At 36.4% G+C, this 6,998-nt stretch overlaps 1 pseudogene; it reads left to right on the top strand.

Moving 5' to 3' along the window:
• LOC114027488 overlaps positions 1 to 6,777 on the top strand; it is a 23,281-nt pseudogene extending 16,504 nt beyond the window's left edge.
• The last annotated feature ends 221 nt before the right edge of the window (positions 6,778 to 6,998 follow it).

Raw genomic sequence — 6,998 nt, 5'->3', positions numbered from 1 at the left:
AAGGAAGGAAGGAAGGAAGGAAGGAAGGAAGGAAGGAGAGAGAAGGATAGCCCCTCCTCTCAAGAATCTTACATTCTCCTGCTTCCACTTCTTGTGTATAAATAATCACTAGTGATAAGTTGCTGTCTATTTATGTCCACCATAAATCTCTCCTTTGTCTGTAATTTTGGCTCATTAGAAATAGTGAAAACCATTAGACTGTTAGCTCATTGAGGACACAGTATTATCTACGAACCACCTCCTCTGGGCTCAAAGACATATGGTGGCCAAGTGGCAGAGGAGCTCCCTTACATGGAAGCTCATAGCATTATTCTAACTCAAAAATCATGAGGAAAGAGCGTGAAAGATCATCCATTTGAATCTTTTGTATGCACCCTCAGTTGCAGCTCCTCATTAAATTACATCAACACAATACCAGCTCCCCTGCTTTCATCATTAGAAGTATACTCAACACGCAATATCTAAGATTTGAATAATGCAGGGGATATTGAAGAAGCTCTGCATAACCTTATTAGGAAGGGAAAATCTATACTTGCTCTAAGAGCTGGGCTTTCATTGGATAGTCTCTATATTATATCAGTTTATGGATGACTGTTTAAAAAAAATCTATCTTTCATGGACTATGAGAGAAACATCTTCGTGACAATGGAGAACACTTTTGTCAAGCATCTCTCACTTGGTGCTATAATCAAAGGATTATTGAACAAAGTTAAATCCATGGTTGCAACTATCAAAGAATTGTGTAAGGAAATGACCTTGATGGAGAAGAGTGTTTAGAACTTCATTTTGCACTATTGAGTAATTAGAACAAATTATAAGAGTAAAATGGGGGGGAAGGGGAGTACAAATGCAATAGATCCAACCTGATCTTTCCAGTTGATCTATCAATACCAAAAAATGATGGGAAAGGCATTAAAGAAAATATAGCCATGAGATAGAAGTTCACTCAAAGTAATCACAAACATAAGGAAATCAAAAGAGTCTAAAACACTTCAGTGAACAAACTACCAAAGCTAAATGGAGAGCCATGACACTCAAGAGTATTACCAGTTTAAAGTATAAGCTCATTTTAAAAACATTAACAAGGGTGTGGTAGAAAAAAACAAATGGTATCACCCCCCCCCCAAAAAATAATGAAGATTGTTTGAAAAAAAATCTGCAGAAAATTTAAAGTGGAATGAAGTCCTAAGGAAGCATTCTAGTTCCCTTGACAAATTCAATGAGCAGAAATGGCAGGGGGAAGGAGGGGGATATTTACAAACCAAACACTAGCACCAGAAGGTCCGCTATTGAACACAGGATATCATTAAATGAATTCAAAAAGTATACTACTTAATTTCCCAATAAAGTAGAAGGACTTTCAGTGTTAACGAGGCTACATATTAAATCTTCAACTACTGGTAAGTGACATCTGAAATAGCTAAGATGTGGGACTTATCTTATTGGGGTAGCCTGCCTATCTTTTGTCCCAGTCCACCCCTTTCTCTTCACTTTACTGAATTTGCCCCAAATGAAAGAATGAGAGGCCAGTGACAGAGAGGTGTGAGACAAAGAAAACATCAAGTAATAAGCATGGCATGAGACTGCAAGGCATGAGAAGGATGTGTGGAAAGACCACGGTGGGGAAGAAATAACCATCAAATATCTGCATTTGGGAGCAAAGCCCCTGTCACCCTACCATAGTTGTGGCTCTACATAAGCCCAAACTAAAGCAGATCATCACAAGAGCATTCACAGACAAAAATGGAAGGACAATAAATATATCCCTCAAAATGGAGGTATATGTCCATCAACATTTCTATGGAAAATAATTTTCATTTAAGGTAGTATACATTTAGTCTACTTCCTCTAGTCTTTCATGTGCTCTATTAATAAGAAGACATAACACTAAAATGATGAAGTCAGGAAAATATGTTGGACTACACAGAATTATTCATAGAATGGGGTGATAAAAATTTAAAACATGAGAATTATGGTATTGTTAACAAGAACAGCAAAAGATGAGAGAGAACATTAGCTTATTTGTTTCCTTGCTCATTGAGAAAGTCATGAGAATGGTCTATATAGATCTATGGGGGAAATCTCTGTTAAAAAAGATAAGCAAATATACAAGCATCTACAATATATTTTCTACAACAGACTAAATCTTCAATGTCACTAACTGATTTCTAGCCATGAGGAAATTTGGGCTTTCTGAGGGGTAACATGGTGGTTATCAAAAAAAAAAATAAGCTTCTCACCAAAGATTATTTTTTTAAAGAAGTCAAGTAGAAGGAGGTTGGTGCATTTCTGAAGAAGACTGGTGTGAAGTCAAAGTACCAACTATGTCCAGTATACTTAATATTGGCAAGACACTGGGCAAAAAGACACAAGGAATTTTCATCTGATAGTCTCAAGGGTCACTTTTTTTAAGAAAGTCTTGCTGATATGAAGAATGATGAGGCTGCTTTTCTTAAGTTCAAGCTGATTACTGATGAAGGTCTATATAAAAATTATCTGACTAATTTCCATGAAATGGCTCTTGTGTAGGACAAGATGTACTTCATGGTCAAAAAATGATAGACCAAGTTATAAACCCATATCGATGTCAAAAGTACTGATGGCTACTTGCTCCACATCTGTTTTGTATTGGTTTTTACCAAGAAATGTAACAAACACATCTGCCCAGCACTGACAGGTTTCTCGTGGTTCCAAAAAAATTATGGAAATCATGATCCCAGAAGTACAAGAAAATGGCTTGAAATAAGTCAATTAGCTAATTCCAGACAGCACTGGAAAAGATATAGAAAAGTCCCCAGGAAACCCAGGTTTGACTTGGGCACATGAATGGAACTGCATGTTGAAGGTGATGGCTCAGAAAAACATTTAAGAGACAAAACAGACAGGAAAGTAGAAAGGGCTAGTGGATATCAGCCAAAAGTTCAAGAATCTATCTAAAAAAAGTACTTTTAAAGGATGAACAATAAAAATTCATATCATAAATTAAATATAGGGAAGATCCCACTGGGCATATTGTTTGAAGATTTTAATGGAGTCATCTCATAATCTAGGTGGTAGACAGTTTTCATTCATTTTGGCTTTCTTATAGTCAGAATAAGGGGTAATAGATGAATAATCCAATTGCTACACCGGTACCTATTAAATGTTAAAGACCTAGGGGGAAGACTTCCAGCCAGTTAAGGGAATCCTTTCTGGATAATTTATGAAAAGACATGGATAATTATTACACAAGAATAGAAAGCATATCCATGATGGTGAGTTACATATATAGAGGAAATGCCCTCTATTATAAGACAAAAGATTCATTTTGAGATACATTTTGGTTTGGATGTATAACTTTATCTTGGTAAGGAACTCCTGGCATGGACCCTTCCACTAATGAAGATCTGCAACTCATCTGTAGCTAATATTCCTAAGAAATTGTCAGGAGAAAGGTGGAGTGGAGGTTGTGACATGCCCATGGCAATGTAACTCTTCTCATAGGCAGGACTTCACTCCTGGTACACTTTAAGGTGTATAAAGTTCTTTCCATAGATTATCTGTATGAACTGCAAAATAGCTATGAAAGGTAGTTATTAGAGGTACTATCATCCTATTATTCTATTACTTGGAAATTTGATAATTATCCTTTTTTATTTTACTACTCCTTACCCCCTTTGTATATTACTTGTTTTTGGAGGGTTCATTAGATTTCATAAGGGTCCTAACTGTAAAAGTCAATTTAAAATGTTGAGAAAAAAAGATTAGTAATTGACTTTTTTATCTCAATGATATATGAAAGTGGGTTTCAATTCAGCACCAAGTTTAGTGTTTTTTTCTTTAATTTTTCATCCCAGCTATGTTTATACTCTCTTGCAACAAAGTGAATAACTCAGATAACATATAAAAAACACATCGTAATGAATCCAATTTCTTCCTTCCTTCCCCCTCCTTTTATTTTTTCTTTGTTCCTTTTTTCTTCTTCTTTCTCCTTTCTTTCTTTCTTTCTTTCTTTCTTTCTTTCTTTCTTTCTTTCTTTCTTTCTTCCTTCCTTCCTTCTTTCTTTTTTTCTTTCTTTCTTTCATCAAGGAATGATACAGGCTAAGGGAAAGATCTATGGTCATTTTTTTTTAAATACAAAATTGTATGTAGTAACTATTTTCTTTAAGCCATGACACTAAATGATAAGCAAATAGTCTGGCTACTTAACTTTGTTTTTTCAATTGACTCCCTGATAATGTTTACTAACAACAACAACAATAAGAAAACTGCAGAGAAAATCCCAGCTCTTTGAAATGATGGCATGGGATCATAAATTCCTATTCAAATATGAAAGAATTTCATGTGTTAAGTCAAAAATACTCCCACACATAGAATTTATAAATCATTGGGTGTGATTGCATTCTCTTGGAAAGATGTGTTAATAGAACCAGAATGTGACCCACAGTTCCAGAGAATTTAATGCATGCCAATGTCGATATTAACATTTATTGAGCCTTATGTTTAATATCATTTATCTATTTTATTTTATGATACCTTTAATCTAGAGTATTTTAAGGCAATCTGTATGTTTTCTCCAAAGCTTGATTTTCACTTACAAATAAGCTAAAACAAGCACTCAGCCCATCTCCCAAACAGGATCAGCAAATTAAGCGTGTCAGATTTTTTTTGCCAAGCCTCCTTGGAGACTATGTTATGATTATGATTTTATTACTAGTATTATTTTTCCTCTATGTAACTCTCTCCACACAGAAAATGCTTTATAATTGTTATTAGTAACCACAAACACATTTTCTATGGGTGTAATTAGTTGCCCACACTAATACTGTATTTTGTATATTACTTAAAATTAGCCACTTGTGCTCTCAAAATAAGACATAAATGCTCATAATGGTGATAGGGATTTATACCCACATTGTCTAAATTCTCAAATGTTTGGTCTCACACATACAATTTAAACCCTTCATTTATAACCAGTAAGTTTTGTTCCCAGAGTTTGTGGTACCAAACCAGTCTGGGGCAAGTAACATGAACTTTGTCTTCAATTCCATTGGAAAAAAGAAGTTGAGAGCCCTCAGATGCACAAAAGCCAACATTTTCAAGCCAGCTGAGAGTGGTGGGAAAGCTACTGTCACATCGTTTCCTTTTGTCCTCTGTGTTCGGCACAGTGCCTATCATACGGGCAATGCTTAATAAATGTTTATTTAACAATGACTGACAGAGTCATTTCCCAATATACATCCTCCTTCCCATGGAGCCCTCTCTTATAAAAATAAAAACAATGAAGCAAACTGACCATCAAAGCCAACACATCTGATGGCATATATAACCGTCTCTCCTCGACCCCAGCCTGTTTACTTCTCTACTGAGGAAAAAGCATTTTGTTTCTTTATCCTTCAAATCCAAGGCACTTCCTACCAACATTTCAATTGGATGAATGATAGTGATTCAGACAACAGGCTTCTCCACAAACCAAATTAACCCCATGCCTGTCTTCCAGCTTCCCATATACCTCAGTTAGTTAGTGTCTGAGAAAGAATGTTAGACCTGGGGACAGGAGACCTAGATTCACATGTTGGCTCTGACATTTACCCAGGGGCATAAAATCATGCAAGCTATGTTATGTCTCTAATCCTTAGAATAATATCTGGAAAGTGGGTTTATCAGTATTTGTAGATCTAAGTCACAGGAGTGATCTGGTAAGGTTTGTGGACCTTAAAACATTCTATAAATGTGAACTATTAAAAAAATCACTATCCTAGGCTCTCCCTAGGTGCCTCATGTAAGTGACATCATCTTTAAACCCCATGTGGCAATCCTTAAAACACCTTTGAGCTATCCAAGAATGACAGGGCTCCCTGGAAATCAAATTAGTTCCTCAAGATCATCCAAATTTCAGATAATCAACCAAAATATTTTTTATGGAAGTAGACAATGTGGGCTCCAAGGCAATGTAGCATATCTGGACATCCTTCCACAGTCTTAGTGTTGATGGGGAAAACAAAACCTTACAAAGCAAAAACAAAAATAAAAACATAATGCCACTATGATGTGCAAAGTGATTCAGGGGCATCTGGGCAACAACCTTGCTTTAGAGAAATTACTATCTCATGTCCAGGAGAATATGAGCTTTGCGTTCAACAACGAAACTCTGATTGAGACTAGGGATGTGGTTCTGGCCAAAAATGTGCTAGCTGCTGTCCATGTCAATACCATTGCCCCATGTGATATCACTTTACCAGTGCAAAAGACTGGTTTGGATCCTAAGAAAACGTCCTTCTTCTAGGCTTTGGATACCACACCAAGATTTCCAGGTGCACTAAAGGAATCTTGAGCAATGGGCAGACTGGAGACAAAGTAGGTGCCAGTGAAATCACATTAATAAATATACTCAATATCTCTCTGTTCTCCTATGAGGTATTTGACAATGGCAGCAGGTATTTGACAATGGCAGCATCTACAACCTTAAAGTGCTGGACATCATGAAAGAGACTTTGCACCTTCACTTTTTAGAGGATATCTCTAACATTGCTAATGTCTATCTACAGATTGGTTACCCAACTTTTGCATCAGTACCACACTGTATCATCAATGGGTACAAGTAGGTCTTGGCTATGACGAAGTATACCTTGCCACTTGCTGAAAGGGCAAAGGCCTTCCTTGCTGACCCTTCTGTGTTTAGAGATGCTGCCACTAAAGCAGTGGCTGGAGCCACTGCCACTCTTCCAGCCAAAGTGAAAATGAAAAAAAGAATCAGAAAATTCTGATGAAGATATGGTATTTGGTCTGTTTGGTTAGCCCAAAGATAGAGCTATGTCAGCTGGTATTATTTGTGAAACAAAGAAACAAGTGTTCATTTAAAAATAATATAAAATCATCACCTTAGAAACACATCCCTTCTTCTACGTCTTCCTACACTCTCCCCTACTGCCATTTAGCTTACCCTTAATTATGTCCCGATCCACTCTACTCTTGCTCATCCTTCTAGTAACCTCTTTCCCTATGTAAACTTTTGTAAA

Source organism: Vombatus ursinus, unplaced genomic scaffold, assembly GCF_900497805.2.
Source record: "Vombatus ursinus unplaced genomic scaffold, bare-nosed wombat genome assembly UNPS02014861.1, whole genome shotgun sequence".
Lineage (NCBI taxonomy): Eukaryota > Metazoa > Chordata > Mammalia > Diprotodontia > Vombatidae > Vombatus > Vombatus ursinus.
This window is presented reverse-complemented; position numbering and strand designations above follow the sequence as displayed.